The sequence below is a fragment of the Pezoporus occidentalis genome, unplaced genomic scaffold, assembly GCF_034315485.1.
Source record: "Pezoporus occidentalis ecotype Australia unplaced genomic scaffold, CSIRO_AGI_Poc_V1 ctg54, whole genome shotgun sequence".
NCBI classification, from domain to species: Eukaryota; Metazoa; Chordata; class Aves; order Psittaciformes; family Psittacidae; genus Pezoporus; species Pezoporus occidentalis.
In genome coordinates, this window is record NW_026915877.1 from 8,569,294 (window position 1) to 8,582,961 (window position 13,668).

The following is a 13,668-nucleotide window of genomic DNA, read 5'->3' on the forward strand; positions in this document are numbered from 1 at the left end:
GCATGTGCTGGAAGTGAAACATGAACAGATACCATAGTTATTTTTGTTTTGTGTCTTAAGATAGCAGATTTTTCTCACAGGAAAACAACCCATCATTTTGTAACAATGAGAAGCAAAATGTTGATGGGGTTTTTGAGGTCAAACCTAGGTGGAAAAAAGAGAATTCAGGGAAACGCAGATCTTACTGTAAAGCTGATGGAGGATCTTGCATTTAAGTGGAGCTGCAACAATTCATTATAAAAAGAATTACACACATTAGTTTCTCCAAGGAGCAGTATGTGTTAACTAAGAAGCATCTGTTATGAAATATCACTGTGAGGGAAAGGAAACAGACATAGTCACCATCATCTTATCTTTTTTCCTACATTAAACAGATGAATTAGTTGTACCTAATTTGCAGCGCTATCTTGAGCAATCAACCCCACAAATGGATGAGGCCAGCAGGCCCTTTATTTAGGATTCTTTGTTCCATTCTTGCAAATCACAACAGTCATAAACTTAAGTATCAATGGCTGCTTTATACTGCCCAAGTGATAAAAATCACTGAGAGCTTATCAGTCAATAGGCACCTCAGTTTATTACAGGGTAATTTATTCGAGTTGCTAACATAAGTGACTGGAAATCAGGAAACTTTAGCTTATTTCCTTCTTCATATCAGCTTTCCCACTTGGAAAGATTTCGTTCACATTTTTAAAGTTTATTTATAATTTTATATTCAGCTGAGAAACTTTGATAAATCTTCGTGGGGAAACTGCAGTAAACTGGACATACTTGTTCAAGATGGTGAGTTATCATTTATTGTGCAAAGATTTTCACTCTGTATTAACTTTGAACATGACCTTTTGTTTATGGTATACTCGCCACATTGAAATAAGACTGCCAGCTTGTGAACTGACCTTGATAATGGGCTAGTGCTTCTACTCAAGCAGCAGTTCTGCTCAAAGCAGTTGCCAAGACACACAAGGGTAACTCGGGGGTAGTTGTGGGTCAGCCAGCAAGGACTGTTGATGCTAAATGACTTCCAAAACCAAAGGTTTCTTTGTGTAAATTAAAAGGCACCTTGCCAGAGGGATCTTATGACAACAAAGACTCTTGAGATACTGCAGGATTAGGACAGAGCATGATCTCAGAGGAGATGTAGCTTTAGAGACCCAAAACCTGAAAATACATGGTATTCCCACCTGTGGGATCTTACTATGGAAGTGTGCAAGAATGCCACTAATGGGAAAAATCAGTCCATCTCTTATTACTCAAAAGGGCTTGAAAATACACAGAGTTCAGATTTAAATACACTGAAACAGACAGAAAACACTTCCAGTAAGAAGATGAAGCCATGCTGCAATAGAAGATGGTTATGTATTGCTGATAAATGAAGCAGTGCTGTCGCCTCTCTTGCTATTTCCCACAGAAACCATCATGAAAAATTTCTAACTGAAGACAGCTGAGAAATGAACTCATTTACACTCCATTTAAATATGCTGGGCTGAAAAGCTTTTACAATATCTAACAAAAATGGCTAACGTATACGATAAAAAATACCTACTTCTCCATTGTTATTTTATGAACTAACTTCATAATTTTGTATAAATCTATTTGGCATCCTGAATACACATATTTTTTTAAAAAAAACACAACAAAACCTTAGCAAAAGCATGTATCTGTATATAGTCACCATCAAAGCTACCCTCATTTATAAACCATTTCTCAAAACTTCAGGAACATTAAAATACTGTAAAATATACTGGTTTTCAGTTTATAATAGAAAGAGCAAACAGAATTTCATCATTGTTTCTATTTAGTCAGGAACACTCTACCTTAATTACTTGTGAAAATTAGGATATTTTTCTTATATTAAAGAGATTTGTCTTGACATAACTATCATCATAAGCATCTCAGAACATATACATCCAGTAGCTTTAAAATATTTGAATATAATTCCAAAAATGAGTTTGCATTTGAAATCTCAGAAAACTTTTATTCCAGTTCTTCAGAAAATCATAAATTAGAAAATAATCAGGGGGTATAGTGACCAGAAATAGTTGAAAAATAAGCAGTCATGTTGCTTGCTTCAACATTGCTCCCATATATTGCTGCAAAAATATTAATGTTTAGCCTGTTGTACAGCCTCTATAAATAGGGAAAATAACATATGTACATTTGAATAACTATGGCCTTTTATATCTTTCTCAGATCACAAAAAATTAGGCATTTTCATAAACAAGATCAATAAAGCTGGATTCTTGAACATTTTTTCTCTCTTTCCTAGCTAAAATCATAAGTCTTAAATATGAAGTGAGCTCAAAATACACTGAGACAAATCAATATTGGTGCCACAGATAACTTCTCTGAGAGGCAGCACAATGTATACGAGGGAGAGCCCCAACAGAGGATGGCAGTGGGGCCCATAGCAAAGGCAGAGAAATCCTGAGAGAAGGCTTTAGCCTCAGCAAGCTGGAAAAGATATGGATTCAATCCTCCATTTCACACTTTTTCCCAGCAGAGCACTAGTGCAAATTAAATCTGCAGTTTGTGAGGCAGTGAGAGGAGATTGATGTAATTTAATAGGAGAAATCCCAAAAAACCTCTTTTCAGATATGAATCCCAGATAGATCAATTTCACTTGTTCCATGCAAGTGCAAAATGCAAACTCCTGTATAATTGCTGCAAATATTAAAAATGCTGCAAAATCAACTATTTTCTGAAATAACTTGCTTTGAGCATAAATACATACCTTTTGATTCACAAAGACAGCCTGGCCACTGGGAAAAGTGCCCAACATGCCTGCATCAGACAAGCACAGGATTACAAAGGGTCTGTTAAAATTTCTCCTTGCAGCTTCACAGCATATCAAGTCTCTTTATCAGCAGCTGAACAATAACTTCTCACACCTCAGCTTTTATTTTACTCTTCCCAGATATGCCTCTCTCCTACATAAGCTTTCAGACAGTTTCTAGACAGAACAACCGAATGGTTTAATTATGAAAAGGTTTTAGAGCAGGAATAATCACATAACTTTCTTCTGACTCAGGGTGTCTGACAAAATCTCAGGTATACATGAATACTTTTACCTACCTGAATGACCTGATGCGGTTCAAACTGCTGGACTTGGCACAGAGATGCAGTGATTTTTCAGGCCTGCTTTAGAAGTTACCTACTTGGCACGTCAATAACTTTAGTCACAGCTTCTGTTATTTGGTGATATAATGATTCTCTGAGCAAAGACAGTGAAACCCTCTTAAGTTTCTGGCATATGTCCAATCATACAACTTAGATCAGGCAGGCCTTCTCAATTTTTATGACACGTCTTAAACAGTAGCTGTAGGAGATTTGGAATAGCTATTTTCCACCAAAAGTTGGTAAGCCAGCATGATGGGTCACTCCAGTATCTCCTCAACACTGATCTATATCCTATTACTGCTCGAACTGCACCTCTTACCTTTATTGATGATGGGGTCAGCACCTGAAGGCAGTCACTAGCAATCTACCGTTTATCAGACCAGCTCAGAGCTTCTTCACAGACATGCTAGCACAGATGTACCTTCACAGGGCGTAGGGTTTTGGAAGACAAAACCAGGGCAGTGAGACACTGTCAGACATATTATTTCCCTTGCAGTGTCATTCTGCTTTCTTCAGGACTGCAAAGAACAATGAGGAGAGCAGAGATTTTCACTGGTGGTGTATAAATAAATATTTTGGCAATTAATGACAAGGCATAACAAGCATGGGTAAGAAAAAAAACCTGGTTTGTGAATAGGAGACTTTCCAATAGCCAGGTGTTATCCCCAAGTCAAATGTAAATGGTCTTCACTGCTTTTTCCTGGTGTTTTCATCTCCAGGTAATCCTCTGTTACATAGTCATTTGAGGGATGGCGGCAATTATGGGGAAAAATTATCCTTTGCTTCGCTGTAATGGGGCTCAGGGGAGCCTCAGGACTATTTAATTTCCATACGCCTCCTTCCCATTAATGCATTACTGAGGGGACTGCAATTGTGTACAACATGCAGTCCTCTTCTCCCAACTGAGTCTCAATGTGATTTGGACATAGAAACAAGTATTGTTCATAAGGAAACAAGGAACTGAGAAAAGAAGGATGGATGAAGGTCAGTGCTATTCACGAAAGACTCTGTGGCACATCTCAGGGTTCTGGCCAACTTTTTGCTTTTTTTGTCCCCTCTTCTTACTGCCTTTGTGAGCAGAGAGACATTTTCAGGAGGGATTTAAATGAAGCAAGGTGATTCACCACAAGCTTGTGGAAAGGTATCCACCTTCAGAAGGTAGTTCCTGGTGAGGCAGGAAAGAGGGATATGAGGAAAAGACTAAAAGAGGAGTGGAGAACACCACCACTGGCACAAGAAATAAGAACATGGGCAAATGGAGAAAGCTGTGATGAAAATGAAGGGCAAGTATGAAAATTTTTATACCAGTGTTTTGGCTGGAGCATAACTTAGCTGCGTTAAAAAGAGATAGAATAGTTGGGGCAGGAAATGTTTGAATCCCAGTTGAGAAATTTAGCTGAAGAGAGAATGTAAATTTAGAAATTTTACTCAGCAGGATGTGACCATTTGGGGAGCACTTTACATCCTGTACTGGTAAATACAAAAGCCCACTTTCACCACCTGTCACTGCATGGCTTGTGTCCAAACAGCTGAACTTTTAATACCCAAACAGCATGGTCACATCCAGTCCATTGGCTGGGACCATGCTCCAGGCTTTGCTAACTCCAAAGACCAAACTAGGAGAGAGCTCCTGCTAATATTTTAACAGTACCGATGATGGTGAAGGCTGGCACTGGTTAATTTCCTGCATGAGCCAGATGTGAGAAAAGAAGGAAACGCTGGAGATGAAGATTTGATCATTTGCCTCAGTCGTGAAGACAGCGGACAGTAGTGGAAATGCAAAACATCACAAACAAGCATGTAACAGAAAGAGCTTGGGAAGAGAGACCATGAACTCTGATCTGGGAATAGCAAACTTGAAAAAATAATAAATACGTATGAATACAAACAGCCCAGATTAAGGCTTGTCTAATTATCCTTCAGCCTCCTTCCTTGCGAAATTTTGAACATCAGGGGCTAAGACTTAGCTGAGGTCACCAAGTATGATATCATCAAAAACAGACAATGTCTTGAAAACTCCTAGAAATCTTAGAAACCTGTTTTCTTCAAAGCAAAACACTGCACAGGCTTTTCTGAGCAGCAGACTAGTGATTTTGCTAGCTTTACATCAAGTGTTCTTCATATTTCACTGTTTCAATGACATCAGAAAGTTACTAGCACAAAAATGTGTGGATTCCGCAAGTTTTGCATTTTTCTGCACTTTTTGCTGTTTCCCTCAAGATCCAGGCTTTGATATGGGAAAAAAATGTAAATAAATTCTTGTGTTTATATGTATTTACATTACAAAGACCCTTCACAGTATAAAAAATTACCCTCTTTTTTAGCTTAGTCATAGATACCTGCCTGGAGTGAAAAAAAAAAGGGGGGACAGAAAAAAGGATGTTATTCTCCCCTCTACTCACATCGATGGTGCCTTAATTTCAAAGATTAGTAGAGACTTTTAAGGGATATAATGCTAAAACCTAGATTAATCTCTTAAAGGGTCACCTTCATTATAGAAAAAGATTTACTTTTGTCAGGGAAGAGACAAATAACAGCCAATCAATATAGCTGCCTCTGAAAAAGTCTAGCCAAACTACTTAATTTGCAATTCAGGCATATATATGCACATTAAAAAATGGTAATTAATAATACATTCCTGCATCTAGCATAAAATACCTTCAGTTCTTTATTTCCTAGGGGCCAACTGGAAAAGAAAACAATTGGGTTAAGAAAAGCCTTTATAAACACACTACATACAGGTTATAAACTTAATTGTGCACAGATGGATTCGTTTGGTACCTACATCTTTTTGGACAGTATTAACTACTGTTAACCATGTATTAAAAGGGAAAAGCTGATTATTGCGATAAAAATCAAGGGGGAAAGGACATATTCTTTCCATTACAAAGGCAGGAACATGCAGTTTGCTCCCTATCCATCAATGACTGATGGTAACTATATGAGTTAAACCCCTGTCATGTTTTAAGGCTCACTTTAAGAAGCATCCTTAATCCTGGGTATTGATGGAATTAAGATGTTTGCTTTGTTTCTTCTCCTAAATGTCTTCAATTTTGCCTGCACAGTAATATGCAAATACACACATTTTTGAAAGGAACAGTCAGGTTTTGAAAGACATCTCAAGTGAAACTGCAGTAAAAAAAGGTGATCTTTACTCACAGGTAGGTTAAGCCTGTTCCCCAACAGGAATCCAAGATCCTGAAATGCTAGCAGCTCAGGAAGAGCTCCGACTAGCTGTTTTCCATCTTTCAATTAAGACACAGATTTACAAGATTCAAGGGAGCAGCAGGCAACTCTGAAATCCCACAGCCAATAACTCAATTGAATAAAAGACTACCAGGCAATATGTATTGTTTCTGTCAAGGAATGTTTTTTTAAGAGCTGTTTGGACTAAATACCACTCAAGCTCACCTAGCATGGCATTTTGATCAACTTAGGAAACTCTTAGTGCGAGAAGAACACCTACGCAATTTGATTTTGCTCAGTTTGTTTCCGTAAAGCAAGTAGTTCTGCTTCCGACCTAGTTTGAATACATCTTATGCTTCTTATGCATTATTATAAAAGATGAATTCTACCTTTTAAAGTGACAACACTGCCAGACTCTTCACCATGCATTACCTATGTGAACACTCCCTTGAGAAGAAAAACATCCGCACAAAACCCAAATGTAAAAAATGCACCAAAATCAACTGCACATAAAACTACTATGTTGTTTATTTCTAGGTATGTTGTAATGACATCAGTTTTTATTAAGTTCTGATTGTTGATGACTTACCTGTAGTCTTTTTCTTCACTCTAGTATTGAGGTACTGAGACACTGCTCTGTGTGCCCCTGCTGAAATTTCACATCTTTTTCCCCAAACTGACCCACCATATTTTAAAAGGTCAGATCTGAGAGGTATTTAGGGTCTTATCTGATATTTGCCTCTGAGATATCCACAAAAAAAGGAGAGATGATGATATAAAGTCACTCTGCTCTACAACCATGTGTGACACAGTTTCACTATTTTATGACTTTTCATGCAGCAGCAACTTTATTAACACAAAAAGCACTATGAAAAAGGGAGTATGTCCCACTTTTAGCACTTAGATATCTAGGAAAGGAGAGAAGAGAAGGAGACTCAATCAGTGCGTTTCCACACTTCCCAAACACAGGATTTTGGCAGTAAGCACAATTTTTAAGGCTTTACTCAGTTTATGCATGTCCTTTTTGGGGAAACAGTTTGCAGCTCACATCAATCAAGCTCCTTCCCCCTCTCTTCCACCAGACTTTCTCCCTGGACACCTTACCCCAGTACTTCTTAACCCAGAAATTATCATGGACACAATGCTGTTGGACACTTGGAAGGTGAAAAGTAATAAAGAAATAATGCTCCAACAAAATGTACCTGTTTCCTTAGTACCAGCATTCTCTATTGACAATATGGACATAAAATTCTCAGTGCATAGGTAATCTTTGCCTTTACCAAATTTCCCTGCAAAATACCTCCTGGCAAAAGCAAAGTAAAGCAAAACACCTACTATGCTGCACCTGTCTGTGTACATGCTGGTTGCAGATAACTTTAAATAACTTGTGACAGATTATAGGATTGAATAACCAAAAAACCGTTGAGACACAGCCCTCAGTAACACTGAAGTTTGAGTGTTACAGCTTACCTCTGCTTAGAAGGAAATGCAGATGAAGATTAACAAAGGATGCAGGTAACAGCAAAGCAGTTCTGTAGGAAGTTCTGTAACATGAGCCTGTTATTTTCTGGATTGTAAGGGAATCTTCTGAAGGACACATCCGACTGCTGTCCGTAGCCCAGTACTTTTTATTTTTACAAAATGATGTAGTTGGAATCATATACCACAGACACCATCTCACTTTTACAATACAACAAAGCAAAACTGATGTGTATTGATCTGGCCATAAAACTCTAATAAAGTAGAACTCCTTATACAGTGTGATTTCTTTTCTGATTGTGTTACTCTACATTATTTCTTCTATGTCACAGACAAAATATTCACTCATTCAGTGACATTAACAGTAAATTTACTAATATGGAGCAGTGTGCTTATGTTAACATGGGACTGAGACCTAGCAGTTTTTTATTGAAGAAATTTTCACTTGTTTCACCGAATCTGCTAAATACTGTCTGAATTCTGTGTCTCTTACCTAAATGGGCTTCAGATTATTAGCTCAAGAAACAGATTTTTCCAAGAACTTTAATTCATTTACCTGTTACAACACATTTCTATTCTTTCGAAAAATGAAAAAAAAAAAAAAAGAAAAGAGAAAAGGCTCCCAAGTGTATATGAGCAGCCACCTTTTCAGTGATACATTAAGCAGTTCACACAACTACTACCTGTTAACATGGATGCAGAGCACCAGGAGCCAAAATGATACAAAATGGCCTGTGTCAATACTATAGCTAGAGCCAAAAACATCCCTCACTGCACAATGTGAAGAGCAGCAAAGAAAGGTGTAGCAAAATAGAAAAACCTTCCAGAGATGACAAGAACAGCAGTTTACCCTCAGCTTTCAGCAAGCTTACTGCAGAGGTGTTCCATGGAAATTGCTCTGGGAGTTTGAGGGAGAGCAGATACAGGAAGGGCATGTGAAGAGTGGGAAGCCTTTGAAGGCTCCAGGATGAGACAGAGCACCTCTGACCATGTCAAGAAGTGAGCCACCAGCCCTGGCAGGTGGCCTGGGATGGCAGAGAAGAAAGAGGACAGTGAGAAGAGATTGGGAGGTTCAAGCCCATGTGCAGACTTTGCAGCTCTCATCTTTGCAGCAGGGATGGTTTGCTCCCACTCTGGCACACTGGAGACCAAGAACTGTGAGGGGATAGCTCATACAAGGAAAAGTAATCGTTAGCAGCAGCACAAGTATGAGTATACCTGTGGCCATTTCACAGCCCAGATTTATTTTCTCCTGTAGATTCAGAATTTGAGCTCCAAAGCTTTTGAAGATACTTCTCCCTTCAAACAGCCACAAACTTCCTCCTGTTGAAAAAGGAACAACGTGGATGAACCACATGCAAGTGTGTTTTGTCCTCTTCTAAGCTTGCCCACATAGTAGATTGACTGTGACTGGCTGCCAGACACACACCCAGCGGCTCTCTCACTCCCCCTCCTCCACAGGATAGAAAGAAAATAAAAGGAAAAGCTTGTAGGTATTGATAATATTGATATATTTGATTTTGCCCAGGAAGGTTGTGAATGCTCCATCCCTGGCAGTGTTCAAGGCCCGGCTCACCCAACTCATCTTGGGTGAGATGGTTTAGTGTGAGGTGTCCCTGCCCATGGCAGGGGGGTTGAAACTAGATGATCTTAAAGTCCTTTCCAACCCTAACTATTCTATGATTCTATGATAAAGACAGTGTCCTGGTTTCAGCATGGCACTCAGCAGGAGGGGTTAAACCACAACAGAAAGGGAGATCACTTACAAATCACTGTCATGGACAAAATTGAATCAACTTGGTGAAAATCAACTCTTTGTAGTGCCAGTTAAAATAGACTAAGGTGGTGAGAAACACAGACAAAATTAACACCGAAGCCCCATTCTTCACAAGCTCAGCTTCACTCCTTTGTACCTGACTCCACGTAGCACAGAGAATGGAGATTCGGTGAGTCTCTCTCTGCTGTTCCTTCCTGACCATACATTTCACCTGCCTCAACATAGCCCTGGCTCCTGGAGTGCTTCCCCCCTCCTCCTCTCTCCCACTTCAGTACTGACAGGGCTGTTCCTCACACTTTTGTCCTCACTCCTCACATTTCCATCATTCTTCCTCTTTCTTACATCTCCTTCCTCAAAGTGCCACCACCACAAGTGCTGACGGGCCAGGCTGTGCCTGGCCACAGAGCCACTGGAACCAGCTTCCAGCACCAACTGTGTCTCCCTGGGGGCAGACACAGCCTCTGCTCACAGAAACCACTCAGCTCCACTGCCTGTTCAGTCTCTACAAGGCTTCACCAGACAAGCACACCACACACAGGAGTAAAACACCCCTAAATCCCACATAAGCCTTCTTCACTCTGGTACAGCCCTGAGCTACACACAGCTCACTGACCCCGGGACAGGAGGGAAATGGTGAGGGCCTGACAAACATTCCCCTGTGGAAGTTGTTTGGCATCAGTAACTCTACTAGCATCATCCTCACTTAACTACCTTTCCCCTTTAGTTGTCAAATAGCAGTGAATGACAAATGACTGCTGAAAATAAGGCAGAGAGAGATAACAAATTTTGCATGCAGCTGTTCACTGACTCCTTAAGAACCACACCTACAGCTGCAATTACAGCTTTAGTTAATAAAAGCAGAAGACAGGGGCGAATCCCAAATTTTAACAGGGTTTTAGGGTCACCATGTGTATTTTGGCTCCATCATGGTGACTGGATTGTGGGAAGGCACAGGTCTAGCTAATTTTCTGCCTATTCTTCTATCAGGTATTTCATGAAATGATACAACAAATCACCTTTAAATTTGAGAATTTTCTTTTTAATTGAACTCTAAATTTGCATTAGCCTGCATTTATGCTATCATTAACAATAAATCTGGGCTTTTTTCCTTCCCTGCTAAAAGCCAGAGCTGCTCATCTAAAAATAACTACTGCCCTTTAGCCCAATAGTTTTTATGTGTATATTTTTCATATTATCATCTCATGCTTTTAGCCTCAGTAATGATATTTCAGTAATTAGATACAAACTGGCATGCAAATTGCTAGTAGCAGGTTCCCCATAGTGATCTGATTTATAGCATGATAAAAATTTTACTTCCAGGAAAGCCAAAGCCAAAGATGAAGAAACAGCTCACAACGCATCAAGTGGTAGCTGACACACAGTGTGGTGCTCCAGCTGTGCCGTCCAGGATCATTGCTGGAAATTCAGGCTTTCCCATGCCCAGATGCCCATCAGTATTATCAAAATGCATCCTGGAGATTGCTTGTTCTGACAAAACTCTTTCTGGTGGGTGTCTCTGCCCCATGTCCGCCCTGCATCCCATCTCCAAGTTACCAATGCAAAGACCAAACCTCTTTCTCACTTTACTGATGTGGGGTTTTTCTGGTTAATTATCCCTTACACCTCTATAATCCTGCACCTCAGCAAGATTTCACATCAGCAGAACTCTGTTGTACAACCTTATTGCAGAATTTCAGGTCACTTTGAGGGCATACCAGATATTCCTGTGCAGAACTGTGTGCATGGGTTGTCAGAGAAGTTAAGAAGAAAATACATTTCATCACCCAAAGCATGAGCTTTTACAACTCAATTAATTCTCTGACCTGCACGATGTACTATGCAATCACCAGAGAAAATCAAAATTGCCTACATTAGTTCAGTGAACCAAAAATCATAGAATCATAGAATAGTTAGGGTTGGAAAGGACCTTAAGATCATCTAGCTCCAACCCCCCTGCCATGGGTAGGGACACCTCACACTAAACCATCTCACCCAAGGCTTCGTCCAGCCTGGCCTTGAACACTGCCAGGGATGGAGCAACCCATTCCAGTGCCTCACCACCCTCACAGTAAAGAACTTCCTTATATCTAACCTGTTTTAGTTTATCCCCTGTTTAAGTTTAAACCCATTACCCTTGTCCTATCACTACACTCCCTGATGAAAAGACTACAGTCTTTGATGAAGAGATACATTCTAAGCAATGACAGATATCCATCTTTTATTTTATTCTTTTGATGTTGCTAAGTACACATTTTAAATAGTGAGAGCACTTTCCATTTTCCAGAAGGTGAAAATCCTCTCTGGGCTGCTACATGTCTGCTGAAAATTGGACCACAGTTAATTCCTGGGTCAATGTCCATTGGTAATAGGAATAATTTTATACCAGCACATCTTTGATGAAAGCACCACATAGACAGGCTTAAGGCAGTTTTTCTACTGTGTATCTGTCATCACTTGGAAACAGGGTGTTATCTCCAGGAAGCAGGGCTGGCAGTGAAAGAACTGGCCCTTCTCAGAAGTGTTGACAGGACTTACGTAAGTGGGAGTAAGACATTCAGGAGATATGAGTGTTAGCTACCCAAAAGACACATCAAAGTTTCAGTACACAGGATGACACTGTGCTTCCCTAACTTCTTTTTGTTTTTCATTAAAGGATTGGTTTCCCTTTCAGGTCACGTTTACAACTGGTTTGTGTAGCTTCTGTAACAATTACCACAAATGACAGCTTGACCTCAGGAAAGGGGCAGAGTTAAGCAGTAGGAGTCTTGCAGAAAATACAGACTGTGTTGGAGGTTTCCCACTGAATTCTGCAAAAGCAGCTCTCTGTAATAGGCACCTGTTTTCTTCATCTCACACACACACACATTACATGCCACTTTGAGGTTTTATTTGTTAATTTTCTGAAGTCCTTTGAGATCCTGATATTTGATCATCATGGTTTCAATTGTAGATATTGACCTATGAAATTCTTTGAAATAAAAACGTCTGCTAGTGCACAGTAAGAAAATGAAGTATTGCCACTTCGAATGAAAGAGCAGTGTGACTAATGACAGCATCAGGAATCTAATGCTCTCTGAAACTACTGCTGTATATTAAAACAGCCCTTCTGTACTGATAACTTTCAGAAAGGACTATAACAGCATCCTTTCAGCTAGAGCTTTCCATCTCTCCAGATATTTCATTGCACTCCTAACTTCAATATCACCTTTATTTTAATAGCAAGGCTTTGCATGATAATATCTCCTGCGCTTTGGCAGGGTCTAAAAACACCAATGCAGCTGGTAGCAGAGAGTCACCAGTAATTTCTTCAGAGAACGATTAAGTAGATATATACTTTTGATACAGAAATTTCTTTTGGTCTGAAAACTTAACACCAATTTCCAGCAGAGGCGCCTTTCTTTGCCCTTGTCAAATTAAAAGTGTAAATATCAGTTGATAGGTGGGAAGGGGTAGGGTGGTTTGGGTATTTTTCTTGTTTCTTTTTTTTTTAATCAAAGTGTATTTGAGCTCACTAACCTTATGCGTTTTCACAAGCTGATTAAAATGGGCCCAACTCAAAACATGTGGCTTTTTTTTTTCCTAGGAATAAAAAAGGAACAACGGAGCAGAGTACTGACATGTACTCCATTTATTTTAAATAAGTTGTGACTGCATACCAGTGGCCTAAAGTGCATAAGGATTCTCAAAGAAACTAAGAAACTGCTTTGACCAAACACACAATGTATTGCAAGGGACAGTACATTGGTAGAAGCATAGTACTGCTAGTCAGTGACTATACCAGCCCAAACCACAGCTCTGTTGTTTCACGTATACTCATTAGAGACTGTCTCATGCTTTCTCCGATCAGTTACCGCCTTACATGTATTTCACATCATATTATCCTGCTTTCACGATCAACTGCTTTATCCATAGACTAAGCACTTGCAAAAGTACCAGCTAGACTAGGGCTACTACCACAGTTCATGCTTTATATCATTAAATAGGCTTTATATGATGTTCAGCTCCCTCCATCCTGCACAGACTGTCATTAACCCTTAGACAAATTATGGCCCTTCTGCTCCTCCCTCTGGCAAGGTGCTCAAATGCCCTATTACCTCAGCTTCATGCTA